Genomic DNA, 24369 nt, shown 5'->3' on the forward strand with positions numbered 1-24369 from the left:
CTCCAGTCTGCACCATTTTCCTATTTTTAAATACATACATACATGTACACATATATACATGCATATTGCCATTTTCATACAACATATTTTATTCATTCTCCTTCCAATATCAAGTCCTGTTTTTGGGGACTTTCATCCTACTGTAGATACTCATCACTATTTTCAGAGACTTTCATTTCAAAAAAAGCATTCTTCCAACAGGGGTGTGTAAATCCCTGAGGTACATAATGACTTTCCATGTAGATAAGATGGCAAGAATAATAATTTTAAGGAAATCAGTTACTGTACAGATCTTTAGCATTAACTTTTGAATGTTAACTCCTAAAATAAGTCTTCCTGGGAACTCATCTGTGATCCAAATATCCTCTCTGAAATCATCCTTCTCCCATTTTTACACAATAAAGCCACACTTTCACCAAAATTCATTGTACCTTGGTACATGTTTCTGGGTGTCTTCCCATGTGAGAAGAGAATGGGGGTTTGTGGCTCTGGGGAGAGAGCGGAGGGGACAGCCACTGGGACCCTGGTGGTAAGTCATTCCCCCACAGGGCAGACACTATCTCTCTTGGGTATGAAACTTAAGGCATCAGCCTGGAGGAAAGCAATAGCCCCACCCTCCCACTCCCTATTGCCCAGTCCTGCAGAGCTCCTGCCCTGGCTGAGGGGTCAGTGGCCTGAGTTAGGGTGCAGCGGTTGGGGTAGACTGAGAAGATGTCAGGGACTAAGTGGTGTGGCTTTGGGGCAGGAGCATGTGTACATGTATGTATTTAAAAATAGGAAAATGGTGCAAGCATGGAGATACAAAGTTGCAGTACATTCTATGTGCAAAACGTGACTATGCAGTTCAGATGAACTAAAGCATATGAAATTTTGTACATACAAATTGAAAACACTTTTATGATAGTTCAAGGAGCATTTTATCTTATATTTTACTAGAGGCCTGGTACATGAATTTTGTGCATGGAGGGGAGGGGGGGTCCCCTCATCCCAGCCTGCACCCTCTCCAATCTGGGACCCCTTGAGGGATGCCCTGTGGGATAGGGCCTAAATGGACAGTTGGACATCCCTCTCACAATCCAGGACTGCTGGCTTCCAACCACTTGCCTACTTACTTGCCTGCCTGCCTGCCTGCCTGCCTGCCTCCTAACCACTCCCCTGCCAGCCTGATCAATGCCTAACTGCTCCCCTGCTGGCCCGATTGCCCCTAAATGCCCTCCCTGCCAGCCTGGTCGCCCCTAACTGTTCTCCCCTGCTGGCCTTGTCCCTCCCAACTGTCCTCCTCTGCAGGCCTGCTCTCCCCTGCTGGCCTGATCGCCCACAACTGCCCTTCCCTCTTGGCCATCTTGTGGCAGCCATCTTGGGGCGGCCATCTTGTGTGTTGGAGTGATGGTCAATTTGCACATTATCTTTTTATTATATAGGATGGCATTTTCCAGCCTCACTTGAGGTATTTTTTGTAAATGAGCTACAGAACTCAAAATATCAATCAGAGATGCAGACCATAGAATTTTCTCATTTTGCTTTATTTTCTTAAAAAAATATTTTTTCTTAAGAAATAACTTGAGCATTTGGTTCAGGTTATAAATACGCAGCACCCAGGGACTAAGACCTGGCATGAGTCAGCATGAGTCAGTAATTCAGTAAGCCTGGGAACCGGCGCTCGGTTGGGGTGTAATAACTTTCCAGCACTTAAATGTGAATAAAGCTTTTAAATGCCTGAAATTTCAAATGTTTGTGGTTGTCCTCTTGAAGAGGATTTTGTAATATAAAGTAATTCGGGGAAAGGTCTTCCAATCAGGACAAAAAGCTGCTACCCTGTCACAGTGAAATTATTTTTCATGATGAAGTAAGATGATATGAAATCCTGAAGCATCTGAAACCAGTGAAAGCTTGGGTTGCCTAAAATGAATTACAAATAAGCCATTTCAAGGACATATTTAAAACAATATTAATGTTATGAAACAAATGAAAATTGCAAATCTCCCAACACTGTGAGCATAAAACAAGTTCCCCACTTTTTTGAGGGATGTCACTACATTTTATGTCAGCATGTCTTTAGATATGTGGAGGGAGGGGCTATGGTGATGGTGAAAATTTCTAACCAAATCGTTTGTGAATTCCTGTGATGGAAAAGCAAACAGGCAAATAATTATCCACTACCAACCATTGAGATACTTAACTTAGAGATGAAGTTAGGGACATTGAAATTTATAAATTATAAATAGTAGTGACATTCCAAGTGATTAGAGAACAAGAGTAACAGTCATAGGCCAATCAGAATGAGCAGCACACTCATTCAGAGTGTACTATAGCTAACTAGTACAGGTTAACTAGTAAGTATTTGCTGCCCTGGCTGGTTTGACTCAGTGGATAGAGTGTTGGCCTGTGGACTTAAGGATCCAAGGTTTGATTCCAGTCAAAGGCACATGCCTGAGTTGCAGGCTCGATCCCCAGTAGGGAGTGTGCAGGAGGCAGTTAATCAATGATTCTCTTTCATCATTGATGTTTCTATCTCTCCCTCCCTTCTCCCTTCCTCTCTGAAATCAATAAAAATATATTTTAAAAAATAAGTATTTGCTGACTATTGGAGCAGGTTATGACTAAATTCTTCTAACAAATGAATAATATAAGCGACCCTTTAATTTCAGCTAAGTTGCTGAGTGATGCTCCCTCTCATGTACAAATACTTTGTCCATCTCTCCATGTCCAAATTTTATCACTGGCTCACAAGCTGTTGGAAAGGATACCAATTGTTTAGGTTGCTAAGCAATAATTATTTTTTTTCTAATAATAAGTAATAAAGGCCACTCGACCCATCTCCCACCCAAGGCCTTCACTTGTCTATTGTCTGTGTCCATAGGCTATGCATATATGCTCATAAATTCTCATGATCTCACTTACATGTAGAATCTAAGGAACAAAATAAATTGATGAGCAAGATAGGACCACAGTCATGGAAGCATGAAACAGACTGATAGATCTCAGAGGGAAGGTGGGAAGGAGGGTGAGAAGAGATTAACCAAAGAACTTATAACTATTATTTTCAATTCTACTTACCATCTATAATAATAAAAGCATAATATGCTAATTAGACTGGCCAGCCCAACATCCTTCTGGGATGAGGCTGGGGCTGCGAGGGCCAAGCCCCTTGTACAAATTTTATGCATTGGGCCTCTTGTATTAGATAATATAAGAGGCCTTTGATTTCATACATTATTAAATTCTTGGAAATTACCTGGACTTATCCTATTTTTCTCATTCTTATAAAGTACCTGGAAATACAATGTATTCAAAATAGGCAAAATTCAATTTTGCAGGATAAAAATAATTCTGGAGATTGGTTGTACAACTGTGTGAATGTACTTAACATTACTGAAATGTACACTGAAGAATGGTTAAGGAGATAAATATAATTTTTATAATGCTGGAAAAATTAGGCAAAAGACAACCAAAAGCAATGATGTGCTTGGAGAACTCAAGTCGCTTCAACCACTCATGGACTGTCCCACAATTAACCTAAAGTATCTTTAGTCATGTCATTTTAGTCACCTCTAAAGCACCCATAGTAACTTATTTCCTATAGGATGGATACAGCAGGCCAGATGTTTTTGTTCGTTTTGCTCAGTTCTGTACCTTCCCAGAGCAATGCCTGGCACAGGGTAGACACTCAACAAATATGGGCCATGTAACTTATTTTCTATGTCACCTTACCTGCTCAAAGTAAAAAAAAATAATAATAATTAATGAGGACAAATATTCTTATGACTCCCAATTCTAGAAGATATTTGGCTTGGTTCTTAGCATAGTAGCTACTTCACTTGAAAAAATGCCACACATGCAGCCATGTTTTACATTTCCTCCCAAACTGGTATCCCACACCATCTACTGCTTTCCTGAAATTTAGTAGATGTGTTGAGCAGAAAAGAATTTTGGATTCCAACAAGATTGGGAAGGTCTAGGCTCTACCTTTGCACTTTTCCTTCCAGACAGAATTCTCATAACTTTTAATGAGCCACTGAGCGTCAGGAACCCTCGAGGGGAGAATTACAACATCCTGTGCTTCCCAAACACTTTTTTATCACAGTGCGTTGTGAGTGTATGTGTGTGTGTGTACAGTACTTGTCAAATATTTCCTGGAAAGAAACACTTTGGGAAATGTTGTCCCTGCTAGAAACCGAAGAAGGTTGATTCTAAGTCAGTGACACCATCTGTTCGGTGGAACTACATTAAGTTTCGTCTTAGTTGGTTAATGTGTCCCAGGTGTCCTTTTGGATGACCTAGTCAGGTTTAACATTTATGGAATCTCAAAGAAAGTCATAATCCTCTTTTGGAATTAATTTAGTCTCTGACACTGAGGTATGCTTGGAGAAACAGGATTTTCTAGATGATTCATATTCAGATCATACACAACCTTCTGGTAGACTCTCCCTGCTTATTTTTATCACAGTTCTCCAATATTTATCTCCAAAGATCAATAGAGGGTTTTTTCCCCCCTAATATAAAGCAATTCACTTTAACTTAGTTTCTGCAACATGAGACTGCTGTTTTTCTGCTCTGGAACAGAGACACATTTCATTTTGAAGTCATATTTTTGGTTCTATATTTTAAATGTGCTTCATAAAGATTTAAACTGATGTTTTATTACTGAGTATTATAGAAGCATGTGGCTAGTAAGATTGATATGGAGCAACCCAAGAGCTTTGACACATGATGAGCTGGAACTTAAATCTACGTTCGTCAAGACAAGTTTTAATTCTTTCATTAGACTACAGGTGCTCGTATTCTTGTTAAAAATATGATGCAGTTCAAATGATTCAGGTGTATTTGTGTGGTGAATTCTTAAAAAAAAAAAAGAATTGATGCTCAAAGGATACATACATTAAAATTTTTATGTGTATCCTCAAAATCTTTCCAAAGGCTGTGCCAATTATGTTTTCATACAGGAGTTTCTGTTTACCCGTGCCCTATGGCTGAGTGTATTATTAAATACTCCAAATTTAAAAATATATGTTCTTCTGTAATTTTGAGGACCTTCTGAAGTCTCTTTATAAATGTATATTTCTGTTTTTATTAAATACCCCTTTTTCACTTGCTCTTTTTAGAAAAAATTTTTTTATTTTCCTGTTGACCTGGAAAAACTCATTGTGCCTTGCTCAAACCCTCTTAGGACATGTGCTGGGTGTGAAGGTGTCCGGAGAGAGGTTAATGGGGGGAAAAGGAGACATATATAATATTATATGTAATATTTTAAACAATAAAGAATTAAAAAAAAACTCTCATTGTGTCTTAAGATTAGCCAGAATTATTGGCATATAAATTAGTGTGGAACCTATTTCTTCTTATAATTTCACCCTTCTCATTCACTTGCATTCCAATATATTTCCTTCAGTGGGAGAGAAGGGATGGAATTCTAACTAACATACACGTAAACCATGATCTATTTTATCTGTGCCTGTCGCATTATTTGCTTTATTTCCCAACAGATTTTCTTTTATGTGAAAATATGAATTCACTCAAGAGATAATGTCACATGCAAAAGTCATCTGTTATGCATGTCTCAGGAGAAAACACTTTGAGAATATTTATTTAGCATATCATCCTTTCCTCTAATGGGAGGTTTGGAGGTGAATAGGTGGGAGGGGACAGGAAGAGGTTAGGTGACTCACCAAGAGTCATGGGACTAATTAGCATCAAAGCCACAGGCTAAGACCCTCTTAGGATGCTCACATCTATCCCTGCTCCCCAGGCCTAAAGCCTACTGGCCTGGCATTCCATTTCTTCTTCAGATCCAAGCAAAGAAAAACAGCATCCACAGAAGCTCCAGAACATTCTTGCTATGGTTTCCCATAAAAATCCCCTTGATAATTAGCTAATACTAGGAAACATTCACATGAGTGGATCTGGGAATTGGCTGCTGCTGTGTTTTCGCTGTTGTCGCTGCTGCTGGATAGTTTGAGTCTGAAATCATTATGGCTGTGGTTTCATTGCTTTGGCCAGAGGATATTGTGAAAGCCCCCATCACCACAGAAACAGATGAATATCCCTCTGCTCATATTGGAAAAAAGTGAATCGGTGACAGCAGCTCGGACCGCAGCTCCTGGGAGGCCCGAGCCCGTGACTCAGGCTCGTGAGTTGATGCCCCTGAACATGACGAATCACTTCCTCTCCTGCTGGTCCCCGCTGCTGCTCACAGGATCCTTTGAACACCCACCAGCCTCTTTGAGAGTTATTTTTCTACCAATGATTTTTCATATTTCTCATAGCTGTCATAAAGCAAGGATGGCCTCATTATCCTTTCTGGAAAGAGTTCTTATAAAAATTCAAACTTTTATGATTCTACTAAGAAGCAAACATCATGTGTGAGGAAAACTATGGACTACTTAGAAGGTCTTACTTAGTTTACCATCTCAGAAGCATAAATGACATCACAATAAGAGGTTTATTTATAGTTACAGATATATTTGGTTTTCAGAGAAACCAAGGAAATGACTCTTGCATTGCAAGAATGCCATCTGTTGCATAGTTTGATACTTTCTTTTAAAATGTGGTCACAGTCTTAAAAGGCTACTAGAATGTAAGAATGGCATCATTTTATGTTTTTTTTTTCTTATAAACAAGGATATTATTAGTTTTTATTAAAAAACATGAGTTTGTCATGGGAAATTCAAATAATTCTAAAAAATACAAACAATGCCCTGACCGGTTTGGGTCAGTGGATAGAGCATCAGCCTACAGACTCAAGGGTCCCAGATTTGATTCCAGTCAAGAGCATGTACCTTGGTTGCAGGCACATCCCCAGCAGGGAGTGTGCAGGAGGCAGCTGATTGATGTTTATCTCTCATCGATGTTCCTAACTATCCCTCTTCCTTCTCTCTGTAACAAAATCCATAAAATATATTTTAAAAAATAAAAATCCAAGGAAGATGTAAAAATTACCCCAAATCCCACCACCATAAAATAACTACAATTAATACTGGGTATCATTAAATATTGTCTATGCATTTATATGGATAAAAAGATGGACTATCATAAAGATGGAGAGGAAATATAAGAAATGTACATACAAGTATACTCCAGCACTATAGATTGGATTAATTTTATAATATTATAATCATCCATCTAGAGGCCCGATACACGAAGATTCATGCAAGAATATGCCTTCCTTCCCCTGGCTGCCAGCACAACCTTCACTCCAGTGAGAGCCACCTTCCACCTCTCACCTTGTCACATCAATTTGCACATTCCCTCCTTATTGGCTGTGGGAGCCTTCATCTTTGTCGCAGAGTTATGGTCAATTTGCATACCCATCTTTATTAGATAGGGTATGTACAATTTCAATAAAAATTTAAAGTTAAATCTAAAAAAAAAAAAAAAAGATGAGGAAACTGAATTTGATGTGAAGGAAATGCTCAACTTTAGAGCAATGCTTCCTCAACCCAAGAGGTGGAGCAAACGAAAAAACAAAAAAATGTTATAGTCAAAAAATTTTAAAAATTTATTTCCTCCCCTAATTTCATGAAATATTTACTCCCTAGTAAGGATCTTAGAAATCTTACATTCTCTTACCTCTTCGTGTCCTCAAATATTGTTGTTGGTTTTATTATCACTATTGCTTTTTAATATCTTTAAGCTTCCTGTAGATGTAATTCTGATAGTTTTTTAATATTGGTTGTATGTTCAATTGATTCAATGGTCATTACCAGTTCTTTTCCCAAAGCTTCTCAACTTCTGAGTACTTTATCTCTAGATTGGTCTGCTTTTATCCACCATGCTTGTTATATTTCCCAAGTTTTCTTATATAAAATTTTCAAACTGCTGCTATAATTAAATTGTGATCTTGTTTGATAAATATTTTGGAATAACAGTTTTTTTTTCTCTTTGAATTCTGTCATTAATAGTCATAGTTCCATGATAATTTCAAACTGAATATCACTGGGATAACAGTTGTAAAGCACTTAGAAATGCAGTGTATATAAAGCACTTTAAAAGATTAAAACAACCAGAAAGAATCTGAAAATTTAAAATAAAACCAAATTCAAATTATTAATATTCTTCATGGCATCTCTAAATGTACAATCAAATCCATGTATACTTTATGTAAATTGGGTTATAATATGTATGCTATTGGGCAATTTGATTTTTTTCACCCAATGCCATTTATTGACAGCTTCCTTCAATATATATATCATTCAATTTAGAGACTGTATAGTATTCCATGAATGGACAGGCCATACTTATGTAGCCAGTTATGTGTCAATGGAAATTCATTCATTCAACAAGTCTTTACTGCGTACATCCTATGTGATAGGTAACTGTGCGGGACTTTGTGGTACTACAGTGAGCAAGGTAGAGATTATTCTTGCTTTAAAGAGCATATAGCCTGGTGCAGAGCTTCCAAACAGGTGTGCAGAGACTCAAAATGAAGATCCAGGAAATCCCCATCTTTCCAGACCTTGCGGCAACTTGGGAGGACCCGACAGAGCAGGGAAGAATTTGGTTCAGCAGCTCTGGCTGTGAGCAGCCCTACTTAGTGCTCACTGGAGCAGGGCAGTCATTAAGGAGGTGGCTTGTTGTTCTGATCAGTTGTCAGCAGAATGGGTGCCTCTTACATAAGCCGTTCTGTGATGACAGGTGAAAACGTCAGGAGCTGCTCGCCTACCTGGATGTCCTCTACCAGGGACCAGCTGCAGAGCTCACCACAGTGCCCACTGTGTCCCCAGGCCAGTGGTGCTGCTAAAGGAATTTATATTGTAAGTGCCAAGAAACATGTTGAAAAGACCAACACATGGCTAGACATGAGAGAAGAAAGGAGGCCACCAGATAGGGGGACCCAGTCACAGCAGCTCCAGGTAGCACCCTCCATTCTGTATCCACATATCAGAAAATTCTGTCCACTTGTTCTTGGGCCTTTTATGTGGTGGGTTCAAGGAACTGAAGCATGACCATTCTGCAAATTAGAGCATCCTGAGTATTTTAAGGTGCTTGACATGAAAACACTCAAGTTAAACTAAAAGTCAATTAGCATTCTCCAACAAATAATGTTAGTTTTTGTTTGTTGGTTGAAGAAAAAGAAGATGTGTTAAATTCTTTCAATATAAATTGAGGACTTTTGTGTCCTGATACAAAGGATCACCTTCACAAAAATAAACTCAAGTTTCTCAATTAAAAATAATTGGAAAATATTTTCATTTGGTTAAACAATGTCTTTCCTATTTTGAATGATGCTTTTTATCATAAATATATAATATAAAATACTTTTATTCAAAACCATTTAAAAACAATTAAATGCCCATGAATTGACTTTAGTTTCCTCTACAAAAATTACCAACATTTTTTTTTCCTGTGACATGAAATGACGTAGGCTAGGAAGCCCTGGCCCAGTCACTGCTTCCTAAACTATCTGTGATGAAGAAAATTAAAAAAAAATTTAGTCTTTAGTGTAGTACTACTTTTATGACCAATTAAATGTCAATAAAAATAAATGACAAAAAATAAAAGATAAAACAACATTAAATGCATGCCTTTATTTTTCCCCCAAATATATTTTTACTGATTTCAGAGAGGAAGTGAGAGGGGAGAAAGATAGGAACATCAACAATGAGAGAGAATCATTGATTGGCTACTTCCTGCACCCCCCCCCACCCCTACCCCTCCAGACATTGAGCCTGTAACCTGGACATGTGCCCCAACTGGGAATCTAACCATGACCTCCTGGTTCATAGATTGATGATGCCCAAACACTGGGCCACACTGGCCTGGCTATTTTTTAAATATTAAGTTAAACAGATAGAAAATTACCTTGTCAAGTTGCTGTAAAAGTTTAATGCTTACTCTCAATTCCTTACCTTATCATGTCATGGACTCACTAAAAACTAGTTTTAAGACCAACATTAGACAGTAGGTCATACTGTGAATACCTTTGATCTATTAAGGTTTGAATCTAAATGTGGACTATTCAAAGCAATGTTATAATTCATATTGTTAGGCAGCATACAACTTAAAGTTTTCTGATTAATTCTTCATAATAAATCTTAGCAATTGAATAATATTCCCTTTAATTTTCTTCCTTATATTATATAAATCTATTTTTAAAACTGATAGCATAATATTTTTGTTACTATACATGTCACTGCTAGCCTTGAGCTTTCTGTTTAATTTTATGGACCAGTAGAGTATATCTATTTTCTTTAAAAGTGAGGTATCCTAGCTGCAACAATTTTTGCAAATCATATATATAAAAAATATCGTATTTAAAATATATGAAGAACTCTCAAAACTCAGCAATTAAAAAAACCCAATTAAAAATTAGCAAAAGGTACACATAGACAATTAATGGAACACAATATACAGATGAAAATTAAGCATATGAAAGGATGTTCAACATGATGTGAGGGTCAACAAAAGCAGGGTCTCCCAACATACTCAAAGAAGGAGCTAGGAAAAATATTCCTATCACCATCATCATTGTCATTATCCTTGTTAGTTGTGAGAGAAATGCAACGTAAAACCAAAATATTAGAACACACTTATCAGAAGAGCTAAAACAAAAACAAAACAACACTAAGGAAACTAGATCATTCATCCATTCCCTTTCAGAATGTAAATGGTACAGCCATGCCAGAAAACAGCTGGGAGTTACTTTCCGCACTAAAATTAAACTTACCACATGACCAGACACGTATCACAGATAATTCTTTTAATCATGCAAAAAATGTGTACATAAATGTTTATAGCAGCTACTTTTTCTATTTAATAGTCCAAAACTGACAAAGATAAAGCTACTGATGTAGACAACTTGGATAAACCACAGGAAATTATGCTAAATGCAAAAAAAAGGGGGGGGGGAAGAAGAAGAAAAAAAAACAACTCAAGAGGATATAGACTTTGGATCCACTCATGAGTCCACTGATGTAACATTAGTGAAATGACATAATTATAGATATGAAGACAAGATTGGTGCTGCCAGGAGTTAGGCATAGAATTGAGACTGGGCAGATGTGGTTATTAAAGGAAATCTTGTGGTGATCATATGTTTAAATATGTTGATTGTAGTCATGGTTACAAAGAGCTACACATGAGAAAACTACAGGAAACTATACATGCACAAACAAGCCCATCTAAGGCTGTTAAAATCAGAATCAGCTCTATGGATTGTATCAATGTCAATTTCCTAGTTTTAATTGTACTATAGCCAAGATATTAACAATGGGGGAGACATTGCAAGTTATATATATATTTTATTTTCTAATGAGTCAACATTAAAACATTTGGTGAAAATAAAGATTACAAATGAGAAGAGAAGGCTGGGATTTTTTTCAAAATAAAAGATAAATAACAAGGATTTTTTCCAGTATAAATTATATGTAGATTCACATCTCATTTTTACATCTTTATTTTATGGTAAAGAAAAATTGAATGAAATAAAGACCTACGAGCAGAAATTTGAGGCAGGCTGGTGAGCTGGCACTCAGTGAAAGCAGTCAGCATTCCTTGGTATAAGGGCACTAAGTTCATGGCAGAAGTATGTCTAGGACTTCAAAAGCCTTATTGGGTAAAAGCAAGGGCACTTTCTATAAACATCCTGTTTTAATCCAAATGACTTCCTAGAATAATAATGAAAAATGGTAGTGAGATATTGAAAGAATGGGTACCAAGTAGGGAGGTTGCTTTTGAAATGATGACTAGAGACATCTATAACTTTACTCACTAAGACTTGAAAGAATTCTCACTGCCCACCAGTGATTGCATTTGTTATGACAGACTCTCCAGCTCATCAAATACTTCCCTCTCTGGTGTACTTTTCCCTGAGTTGGTGGGATGTCTGGGGCTTTTCATCCTTGATGTGTAGCCCATTGGGACCAATGGGAAAAAAAGACCCCAAAGGAAACTGGAGAGAAAAAGAAAAGGAATTAAGGGAACGACAAAAAAATGTGGCTCAAGTGAGGGGGTTGGGGTGGGAAGCAAACCCTGTGCCCTCTGATGATCTGGTCGGAAAAAGCCAGGTAGGTATCAGGCTGAGGCTCCTGGCTACAGTCCCTGTCCTGCATATTCTCAAAGGCAGAAGACAGAGAATAGAAAGCAGTCCCTGCAGTAAGAAAACCGATGTGGGCTCTTGCCAGTTTGGCTCAGTGGATAGTGTGTCGGCCTGCAGACTGAAAGGTCCCACGTTTGATTCCAGTCAAGGGCACATACCTCCATTGCAGGCTTGGTCCCTGGTCCTGGTTGGGGCATGCTCAGGAGGCAACCAATCAATCTCTCTTCTCTTACATGGATTCCCACCAATGGTTTGCTCTCCCTGTCTCTCTGCCTTCCTTCCACTCTCTCTCTTAAAAAAAAAAAAAAAAAAAAAAGAAAAAAAAAAGGAAAACTCATTTGGAAGGTCTTCATTTTTAGTCAGCTTATCAAGTCAACTCACCCATAATACCTAGCATGAAATGGCTTCTGTAGGGTATAAGGAAGGGAATAGGGAATGAGAATCAATCCTGAATTAAGTCTAACATTAGAAGTTTTGCTCATTAACCTATGTAATGACTTAGTAGACAGAGTTATAACTTTTACTAAATAAAGTGGATTTGTCATAATCTATCTATATAAAAGCTGTTATGCCCAAACAACTGGAATAACCGAAATGACTTGTCACTATGACGCTCACTCACCACCAGGGGGCAGATGCTCAACACAGGAGCTGCCTCAGGTGGTCAGTGCACTCCCATAGACAATCTCTCCCGACTAGCCAACCTCGCACAGTTCCTCTCCAAGAACAGCAGGCCCCAATCACCTGATGAGTGGGTGGCAATGGATGTGGTACCTTTTCCAGGGGGGCTGAGGGCTGGCTCCTTCCTTGGAGCCAGTGGCCAACTTCCCACGGTCCCTCCCCTGGCAAGCAAACCTCCCTCAGTCCTTTCCTCCGTTTCTTTCCCCTGCCAGCAGGTCTCTTCTTCCCCCGCCCCCCGAGGCAGGCCCTTGGCAACGTAATGGCAAGGGAAAGAGGAGGGGGGACTGAGGAAGGGTGCAGGTCAGGCTGTCAGTTGGACATCCCTCAAGTGCTCTTGGACTGCGAGAGGGTGCAGGCCAGAATGAGGGACCCTCCCCACCCTGGAGTGCAGAATTTCATGCAGCGGGCCTCTAATTTATAAATATAACTATCTAAAATCTATATATATATATTTTAGATAAATGAATACTGAATAGAAAAGCACAATAAATTTTATGCCTTGGCAAAAAAAAAGTTCTACATCTAGTCAAGAACTGAAGGTCAAAGGAGATAGGCAGATCACTAGAAAAACAAGTTATGAAAATATATTCCCACCATAGCGTTGCCAGACTTTCTCTATACATGCTCCATGTTCTTGTTTGAGTCATTGGAATGCAGCACTGTCTCCCCCCCCCCACCCCCCCCCCACCCCCAGTAGTTTCAAAAGAACGATTATGTATTTTCTCACATTGGGATTATCTTTGATACCAATGATGTGCTCAATTTGCTATGTCCTTAAAAATGAAGCATTATGATAAAGTGATTCAAAACTTCTGTCTGGGAACTGTAGTCTGATAGAATGTGTCTAAGGAGGGAACATTGCTTCTGCCTTCCAAGGCAAGTCTGGTTTTCTCAATATTCCAAGTCCGTTAGCCTCTTCCTTCAGGGGAATCAGAGGGGTTCAGTGGGAGCTCAGGGGTCTGCACTCTCCAGAGTTGAGGTGCTTTTTCAGCTGCATCCATTGTTTCCCTCGGAACCCTGAAATCAGCACTGAGATACTTCCCGTTTTCTGCTTCCCTCAGAGAGATCTCCTTGAATTGGGTAAAAATTTGCCCATAGGCACACAGCTTTGAATTTTAATACTATTTTGTGATCCTGATCAGAGGACGAGTGTGAATATAATTTGGCAATGTTTTACCTTACCCAGACAGCTGTAGCTCCACAAGGAACTTATAAAAATGGCTCCAAGCATTCCACATGCATGCTTTAATTATATTTTCCTGAATCTGCTTGGGGGAAATCTTTTAGCAGATGTCTTAAAAGAATAATTTATGGGAACTGTCTCATAAGTTATTTTTTATGACTCACGAGTTGAGAATGTGTTAAATGGAAATATGCCTCCTGATACATATATGTTATTTGACACTGCCCTGCACCTCAGAGAGATACTTTATATTTTGAGCTCTCCAGTCTTTTCACTGACATTACTTTTTTTTTTTTTAAATATATAGTCCTATTTGTTTATTTTTGCCTTTACTTTCTTTGCCTTTGGGGTGAAGTTCATAAAATGTTCTTCACGACTAAGGTCTGTAGTGGGGATTCAGATCACCTGACATCCTTAGCATCCTATGTCAAAGCTTTCTACCCGAAGCCTCACCGAGCAAGAATAACCTAGGAGCCTCCATCAATATGAGACGAGTGAATATTTCTCTGTAGCTGTTCAGTCTATAAGTAGTACTTTTGTGAACTATTACCAACATAAACTGCCAATAACGCAATGCTCCCAGTTTATGGAGTGATTATTTCTGAGGAGTCTAAGATCTATCCCAAATACTGGGTAGGTTGTGTTAGCTAGGGTTTAATTAGAGAGCTAACCAGTAGTAAGCTCCATTTATTGTGAAGGCTGACTAGACAAGTCCAGAATCTGAAGGGCAGGACACCTGGAAAGGCCAGCTGGTATAGCCAGGCACTGCCCACCAGTGGAAATTTTTCTTCTTCATGGAATTCTGAGCTCCACTCTTAAAGCTTTTCCACGGATTGCATGAGGTCTATCAAGATTATCTGGGATCACCTTCCTTATTCAAGTCAAGTGGTTAGAGTTCAATCACAGGAACGAAACACTTTCTTAGCAACACCTGCATCAGTGTTTGTTTGAATCACTGAGGACTGTATCCTAGCCCATCTGACACATCACACTCACCATCACACCCCTAGTGAAGAATTATAAACTTCTGCAGGCTTTAGTTACATAGCAGCAGCCTGGCAAAGCTTTTTATGGATAAAAGCAAGTAAGAAAAAGGAATTTTGAAAACCTCACATCTTGGCAGTATATCTTTCTGATGAAGTGCTTTGTAATTAATGTGGTCTCTTCTTCAAGTAGTCCACTGACCTCTCTAAAGCATTCAAATGCCTTTGACCAAAGTGTCTCAAGATCTCCAGGGATTCATGTCTGGACTGGATTTATTTCTGAGAGGACCCCCCGTGACACCATTCTGATCTTACAGGAAATCTTCACTGAACGAACTGAAGATCTTTGAGTAGCTAACATCAGGAAGATATAAATATCCTCTATCAGAGAAATCCCAGTGACATTCCATGACCTTTGCATTAGCCAGATTCTAGAGTATGGACACAAAACACCCCGCACGCTGCACGGTACCTAATACCATTGGGACAGCTGTGCTAAACTCTGGCCCTTGTAAAGATGGTCTGACATCCTGGGAGGTCACTAGCATAGACTTCTAAAGCAGCATCTTACCTTGTTGAATCTTCATACCTGAGGTTTTTCATGTAATCTCAAAGCTAAACTTGCCTTCCTAAAATGAGTGACTCTTATGGAAAGGTGATCTGAATCAATACAAATATTGTTGTTTTGCTTTGCTTAAATATATTTTTATTTATTTCAGAGAGGATGGGAGGAGAGAGAAGAAGAGAAGGAGAGAGAGAGAGAGAAACATCAATTATGGGAGATAATCATTGATCAGCTGCTTCCTGCACACTGCCCCCTGGAAATCAAGCATGCAATCTAGGCATGTGGCCCTAACTGGGAATCAAACCATGACCTGCTGCTTCATAGGTCAACCCTCAACCACTGTGTCATGCCAGCAGGGCAAGACAGATATTTTTGAAAGAAAATGAGGGTAGCTGGACTGTTTTGTATTAATGTGATGTTAGATTGTGCAGGGTCTCTTGGTTGTCACTGAGACAAGTGGCACCATTATATTGGTTAGAGTGAATCCGGGCCTCATGTCTCTGAGGAATAAAATGAAAGTGAGATCAATGTGCAAAGTTTATGTTGCATAGGTTGTCTTGAAAATCCCTTGTAGGTATAGAAACCTTTATGTATAAAAAATGTGAAGGTTAACAGGAATTACCAGTTGCCTGTGAGTCTATCTCCTTATACACTCATCATTTGCCTTCAACTATTCTTTGTGTGTTAGAAGAACTCTATTGGTGATAGTGTGAAGTAGTTAATCATTATGATTTATTTTGCTTTGTGTCATTTTTTTTTTTTGCTATGAGGATTATGCCTTTCAAAATTCTCATATTTCATTTTAGGCTTTTCTTGTAACTTTGCTTTATTATGAATGTTAGAGGAATGAAAAGCTGCTTCCCACACAAAATAGGAGACTACGTGGTGCCAATCAGCTTGCTCATTAACAATGTATATTCACATCTGAGTTCTGTGTGGGGTTTTAAATTTTACTGATTTGCTAAATATCCTCGTGAATTAACTTTTAAAATAAATATAATTATAAAATTAAGGAAAAAAAGGTTCCAAATAAAAAGTTGGAACTAGCATTGTACTTTCAAAGGTATTCTATTCCGGTGGGCACCAGAGGAAGTCAACTACACATTCTATGATCCAGTTAACACATTTCTAGAAATTTGCTAGTTTGAATTTTCTTCAGAGTCTGAATTAAATATTTTTGCTTATTTTAAAGACATAAGTGAAATATATACATACACATATAAATAAAATTTGTGATAGGAGTTTTCATTAATGTAAGGTCCAGAACATATCCCAGTCTTGTTCAAACAAATACTCCTGTGTGGGAACTGACACTCTACAAGCAAGATGTAGAAGAGGAAGGAAGGAAGGAAGGAAGGAAGGAAGGAAGGAAGGAAGGAAGGAAGGAAGGGGACAAGGAAAGAAGGAAAAGAGATAAAGTGGAATGGCATTCAAATGTGACTATTTTATAATTGTTTGAAATGTAGCTCATTGCTCATACTGACTTTGATTCTGTTTTCTGGCTTCTTTTTCTTCAGCCTCATAGGCCACCTAGGAAGAATTTTTAGTATGCACTTATCCCTTTAATTCACTGAGGGTGCAATGAAGATTCAACAACACAAACTAGTACATATGGCCCTACTTTCAACTCCTTTTTAGGTTTTGCTGCCCAAACCATATCAGGCTAGCCACAGTGTTTAAATGGCCAGATTAGGAAAACCTTGAACTTAATAAAAGTGTGAAAATTTCCCATTATTTCCATTATGCTAACCCCTTCTGTCTAGTTGGAGAGATTAGATTTCATGAGAGTATCTTAATGTATTTAAAGAGTTTCAAAAAAATCAAATTGTAAGAATTAGCTGTATAATGACCTAACTAAAAGAAGCTATAGATAATAAAATTACATCAGAAAATACAGTCAGAAAAAACATTGCTTCTATTTTTATAAAGACACTAGTTGAGCTAAAGTAAAAATTGTATTGTCTTGGTGCTGTTTTTATTTAATAGATATGATTGTCATACATTTACAACTACTGGCTATTTAGAGGGAGCAATTAAAATGTATATTAAAGCAGCAATGTTAATATAATTAAATAGTTATGATTATGGTCACCGAAAATGAGTCAAAAACTTCAGTAAAATTCACATACATAACGAATACTTTATTTCTTAGAATAAATGCATAGTTTTGTTAAAATAAATACAAGTGAGTTACTAGACATTGCAGAGACTCAAGGATCACTTTTGGGAAATTCAAACTGAACTGTAACACCTTTGGTAGTCTAAACACACTGAGAGGACAGTGTTCCCAGCTCAACCATGCCAGAAACAAAGTGAGACAGAGAAAAAAGCAATTTCCAATAATTTTATCTCCAGTCTTGGTTTCAATGTCCTCTTTTGGAAATCAGTAGTACCATGATGCTCTGTAGCTTTTATGAATATTAATTGAAAATCTCTTTGAAAGGCTCTACTTCATTTCAAAGTCCTTGAAAATCACCATCAAATTCAAGGTACGAAATGATGAGATAATTTCCCTTTGTATTAATTCACTAGGGTTGCCGTAATAAAATACCACAGAGTGTTCTTCTAACACTTTCACCTTCAAGTAAGAAAGACTAAATTGTTTTTTTACTTAAATCATTATTGTCTTAATTCTCTAGTTCATCTGGCAAGTCTTAAGGGTCCTATCTTTCTGGAACATGATTAAATCTCTCACCTTTATAATTGCACTTGTATTTATCAACATAATGCCATTTGCTATAGTACTCATAACCATAGTCCCAAATTCATGGATTTGAATTTTTAAAGTCTGGCCCATGTTAAACACATTCCTCAACAGAATAAAGGCTATATATTAAAAAACCTACAGCTAACAACATATTCAATGAGGGAAAAATGGAAGGAATTTTTCTTAAGATTAGGAGCAAGAGCCTGGCTGGTGTGTCTCCATGGTTGAGCACTGACCTAGGAACCAGGAGGTCACAGTTTGATTCCTGGTCAGGCCATATGCCCAGGTTGCGGGCTTGATCCCCAGTGTGGGGTGTACTGGAGGGAGATGATCAATGATTCCTCTCATCATTGATGTTTCTGTCTCTCTATCCCTCTCCTTCCTCTCTGAAATAAATAAAAATATATTTTACAAAAAGATAAAAAATAAGACAGGAATGTCCACTTTCACTACTCTTATTCAACACAGTATTGAAAAGGAAGGAGTAAAACTGTCATTATTTGCAAATTACATGATAGTGTATATAAAGAACCTTAAAGATTCCGTAAACATATTTTAAAAATCTATTAAAAGTGGTAAATTAATTCAGTAAAGTACAGAATGCAAAATAAATACTCAGAAATTGGTTTTTATATACCAATAATGAACTATTAGAAAGAAAAACTTTGAAAACAATCCCATTTTCAATTTCATAAAACAATACCTAGGAATAAATTTAACCAAGGAGGTAAAAGAACTATGCTTAGAAAATTATGAAACACTAACGAAAGAAACTGAAGAAGGCATAAATAAATGGAAGCATATACCATGTTTACAGAGAGGAAAAATTAAACACCATTAAAATGTCAGTACCACCCCAAATGATCTACAGATTCAATGCAATGGCATTTTTCACAGAACTAGAATACTCCAAAAATGTGTATGATATTACAAAGATCCCAAATAGTGACAGTAATTTGGGGAATGAAGAGCAACCTTGGAGGTATCAAATTAACTGATATCAAACTATACTACAAGGTTATAGGAATCAAGACAGTATTGTACTGGCATAACAATGGACACATAAATCAATGGAGTAGAAAAGGGCCATAAATAACCCACACCTATCTGGTCAAATCATAAATGATAAAGGAAGCAAGAAAGTACAATGGATAAAGGTTCTTTATTAGATAAATAGTGTTGAGAAAATGTGGCAGATACATGCAAAAAATGCTAGTCTATGTTCTTATACCATATAAAAGAATAAACTCAACTCAAATGAATTAAAGACCTAAATGTTAGACTCAAAGCCATAAAAATCCTAGAAGAAAACCTAAGCAGTAAATCTCTGACATTTCTTGTAGAAATATTTTTTTCTGATATATGTCCTCTAGAGAGGGAAATAAAAATAAATAAACATATGGGACTATATCAAATTAAAAGTTTTTGCACAGCAAATAAAGCCATCAAAAGTGAAAAGACAACTCCTGAATGGAGAACATATTTGCCAATGATACAATGATAAGGAATTAATATCCAAAATATATAAAGAACTCATACTACTTAACACCAAAACAAAAATAAATAATCCAATTTAAAAAAAATGAACAGAAGATTTGAATACACATTTCTCCAAAAAGAACATACAGATGGCCAATAGACATGAAAAATGTTCAATGTCACAAATCATTAAAGAAATGCAAATCAAACTTATAATGAGATATCACTTCACACCTATCAGAATGGCTATCATCAATAAACCAACCAACAAGTGTTGGCAAAGATGTGGAGAAATGGGAACTATCGTGCACTGCTGGTGGGAATGCAGATGGTTGCAGCAGTATGGAGGTTCCTTAAATAATTAAAAATGGAACTGCTATTTGACCCAACAATCCAACTTCTGGGTATATATCTGAAAAAACAAAACAAAAAAAAACACTAATTCTGAAAGAATAATATGCACCCTTGTGTTCATTTCAGTGTTATTTATAACTAGGGGCCCAATGCACGTATTTGTGCATGTTGAAAGGAACTGTGGTCCACAAGGCTGCAGTAGGCACAGGACCATATAAGCCTAACCAATGGACACAAAACAACAAAGGGGAGCAGGCCTAAGCCGTCAGTAGGACATCCCCTGAGGACTTCCAGTATGTGAGGGGGGGAAGGTTGGGCTGAGGGACACCCCCACCCCCAGTGCACAAATTTTGTGCACTGGGCCCCTAGTTGTTCTATAATAATGAAATGATGCTTTCTGCTCTATTGCACTCTCTCTCCAATGCTTCTAGAATATATTTCTCTTTATATGTTTAGAATGATCCTAAGAAACTGTAGAATACCTGTGTAGACCAAGATTGTGTGTGTTAATTTTTAAAATCTTTATTGTTGAAAGTATTACATAGGCCCCCTTTCCCCTATTAACCTTTTCCAGCCCGCTCCTGTCCCCCTACTCCCAGGCCAGCACCACCCCATTGTCTATGTCCACCAGTTATGCATATAGGCATATAAGGTCATTGGTTGATCTCTTCCCTCCCATCCTCCCCTGCCTTGCCTCTGAGGTTCAACAGTCTGCTCATGTTTCTGTGTCTGGGTCATCGATATTCTATTGATTTGGGTTGTCCTTGGTGAAGTGCATGGTCACAGATAACAGGCAGCACTAAAGCATGCCTCAGTTTGTGAGCCTCCCCTTGGCACTGCTGCTGGTGCTGAAGTTTGTTGCTGGGAGAAACGGGCCATATCTCAGTGTTTTTATAGGCCCTCTGCTAGGAAACAAGTGCACTGGTCAAAGGTTATGGTTATTGTTACATCAGATGCTTGCTGAGAGCCCAAGTTGGAGACAGCTATTAAATCAACCTGAAGACAAAGATTCCAAGGGGGAAATGAAAGGTCGGAAGTGCTGCTTATTAAATCCCTGTAATCACGTTTTTGTGTGTGTGTCTCACTGGTATTCAGAGGCCTCAATGACTGTAGCAAATAGGCCTGAATTTTCTCAACAACCCTTTCTGGGAGGCATATGGCAGAGTGGCTGAGCCACTTCTGACTGGGATACTGACTGTTTTATGAGCAGTCTTTGGGCTGTTGTAAACAAACTCATAAAGTAAGAAATTCTCCCCTGAAACCAAAGCATAGCCTCTAAAGAACACAAAGTCAAACTTTGAAATGAAGTAGAAACTGTCTTCTAAAACCTGTGTATAGAGTTTGAATGCATTGGAGAACTACTGATAGAGAATACTAAACTTTCACCATGTCCTATGCTCTAGCCCAGTGGTCAGCAAACTAAGTCCACAGAGCCAAATATCAACAGTACAATGATTTAAATTTCTTTTGAGAGCCAGATTTTTTAAACTTAAACTTCTTCTAATGCCACTTCAACATAGACTCACCCAGGCTGTAGTATTTTATGGAAGAGCCACACTTAAGGGGCCAAAGAGCCTCATGTGGCTCGAGAGCCACAGTCTTCATCCATTCATCCTGGCTTTATACCTTATGAAAAATCTGCCTTTTATTTTTTAAAATGTATTTTATTGATTTTTTACAGAGAGAAAGAGAGAGGGATAGAGAGCTAGAAACATCAATGAGAGACAATCATCTATCAGCCCCCTCCTGCACACCCGCAACCAAGGTACATACCCTTGACCGGAATCAAACCCGGGACCCTTTAGTCTGCAGGCCGACGCTCTATCCACTGAGCCAAATTGGTTTCGGCTGCCTTTTATTTTTTAAATTTCCTTTCATTCACAGTCTCAATGTTATTTTATACTAGAGGCCCGACGCACAAAAATATGTGCAAGAGTAGGCCTTTGCAGCCATGGCTGCCTGGATCCCTCCCTCACAGCTGTGGTGGATACAGCCCCAGCTTTATCCCTGAAGGATGTCTGGTCTAATTAGCATATTACACTTTTATTATTATAGATTATACTTTTCCATATCTCACAAGTTTTGTATTCTTTCCATTCACACTTCAATTCAGAAAGCATTACCTCTCACTGAACTCTGACAGAGCTTCCTAGCTGATCTCATTGCCTTCAGTCCTCCCTCCTTTCAACCTTTTGGGGCACAGTTGGGTTAATCTTTAAGCACACGCCTGTATTAGCTGGCAAAGAGGTTAGCCGGACATTAATGATCTCTAGGAGAGATTTCACATCTTACCCGAGCAACTCACTCATAAATGTCATTATGATGGAATTACAATCGGCCACTTTATTGTGCACATTAACCATTTGTGCACCATAAGCATCTATAAACACAAGCAGCAGACTTTTTAAAATTAAATTCAAAATATCATGGCAATTAACTGTTAAAGTGAATTCCACATGTTCTGATTCTTTTTGGATGAAAAATGAGTGATCATAAAACAAGGTGAAGATTGGAAAATCTAAAACAGTCAAATCAAGAAAGCCATGAAGTCTTTTGAGAGTAAATATAACCATAGTAAGTTATTTTTCTATTAATTTAGAAAAAGCCCTGTATTTAATTTATTTGATTTAGTTCTTTTTTACAAGTTCAAGTAAAAAATTGCTAACACTTCTAGTCACTTTGTGTATTTCCTCAGTGACATATAATCAGTTGCTCAGAATATGTCATTTTAATAAATTGGAAACTTTTGTACAACCAGTAATCATGCCATGCAATAATAATTAACTTATATTTGAATTCAAATATTAATGATAATGTTTCTTTCTACTTATCTTAGACTTTACTTTTAAAAAATAGAATAACATAATCTAAAGCACAAGAAGATGATAGTTGTACTTCTTTATAATGATTAAGCTCAATTTAAAAAATGAAACAGGCCCTGGCCCACTTGGCCCAGTGGTTAGAGTATCCACCCACAGACTGAAAGATCGTGGGTTCGAGTCCAGTCAGGGGCATGTAACACTGTTGCAAGCTCCATCCCCGGCCTAGGTCAGGGTGCATGTGGGAGGCAACCAGTTGATGTGTCTGTCTGGCATCCATGTTTCTCTCCTCCCTTCCCCCCCCCATCCACTTTCTAAAAATCAATGGAAAAAAGTATCCTCTGTGAGGATTAACAAACATACACAAAGAAGAAACATGATAGCAAAAAGGAATGGTTACACTCTTACATTTTTAAATGGGAAATTTTTAAAGTTTTTAACGGAAAGTCTTTACAGAATTCCAGAAACTGAATGTGTAGGTGTGTTTATTTGGAGAAGAGGTTCATTGAAGGGTAAATGGAAAGATAGAAGTTACTTAATACTACAGTAATTTTAATTAAGTTGATTTTCATCTACACAGTGCTCTTGCAAGTTTAGTAGTTGTATAATTTATTGATCAGAAAATTGCAATGGAAAAACCATGGGTTCTAGAAACTGATTTTGAGTCCATAAAGAAACTTGGATAAATTTGCTGTACATTAATCTATTTCCTAAGGGAAAGCATGCCTCTTGAATTCTCAGGAGTACTGTGAGAATACACATTTAGATACCCATAGAGAGGAGAGCAATGAAAACCATGGCATAAATATTGCTACATCGTTTTTTTTTTGGTTTTTTTGTTTTACTTGGGGGGGAAAATTGGCTCCAAAAAATAATTTCATTAGCTGTGTATTTTTATTTACTATTTAAGTAATAGGACTAATTTATTTCCATTTCCAGGAGTTATTAAACAGAGGCAGATCCTGTGATTTAACAGACTAATGAAAGACATAACCTTTGATTGCCACAGACACAGTAGGCAACAGATGTTAAAAAAAAAAAAAAAAAAAAAGAGTAAAACCACAAATTCTAATGATTTAAAGGGCAAGTCCTCCTCTGGGAAGACAATGAGACTACATTTTTGGAATCTCCCTTACCCCAAACCTGGCAAAGATTTTTAAAATATGAAACTTTATAGCCCCCAAAACAAACAAACACGTCTTTTCTCAATTCTATGGGAATTTGAGTGAAACTTTAAGAACTAGCAAGCGAGGAGCCTGTGCTTGAGTCACAGATCAGGTGGCCAGTAGTGGGTTTCAAGCAATCATAGTTCTTCTCACTAACTGTTGTACACAGACCACACTGGGTGACCAGGAAGATTAAGCAGAAGAGTAAGGAGGTTGGAGACACTGGTGTGGGTGGGGGAGATGGCTAACTTTGATGCCATGCTGATAGCAAAGAGGAAGAGAACATTGTGGCCTGACTTGGGTTGTTGAGTTTTACTTGGAATATGCCATCCTAATGCTTCAGGGCAAGAGAAACCTGGGTGACAGAAAATTTTCCTCCCCAAGCACATATATACATT

The 24369-nt window shown here is 37.9% G+C and overlaps 1 protein-coding gene across 1 annotated transcript in view; it reads right to left on the reverse strand.

Moving 5' to 3' along the window:
* DAB2 (DAB adaptor protein 2) overlaps positions 1-22172 on the reverse strand; it is a 277601-nt gene extending 255429 nt beyond the window's left edge. The window contains exon 1 of the mRNA XM_084880577.1: positions 21760-22172. The gene's annotated coding sequence lies outside the window, so the exon portion shown is untranslated. The remainder of the gene's footprint in view (positions 1-21759) is intronic.
* Between the last annotated feature and the right edge of the window lie 2197 nt (positions 22173-24369).

This window comes from Pipistrellus hanaki, assembly GCF_964339955.1.
Source record: "Pipistrellus hanaki genome assembly, chromosome: 4".
NCBI classification, from domain to species: Eukaryota; Metazoa; Chordata; class Mammalia; order Chiroptera; family Vespertilionidae; genus Pipistrellus; species Pipistrellus hanaki.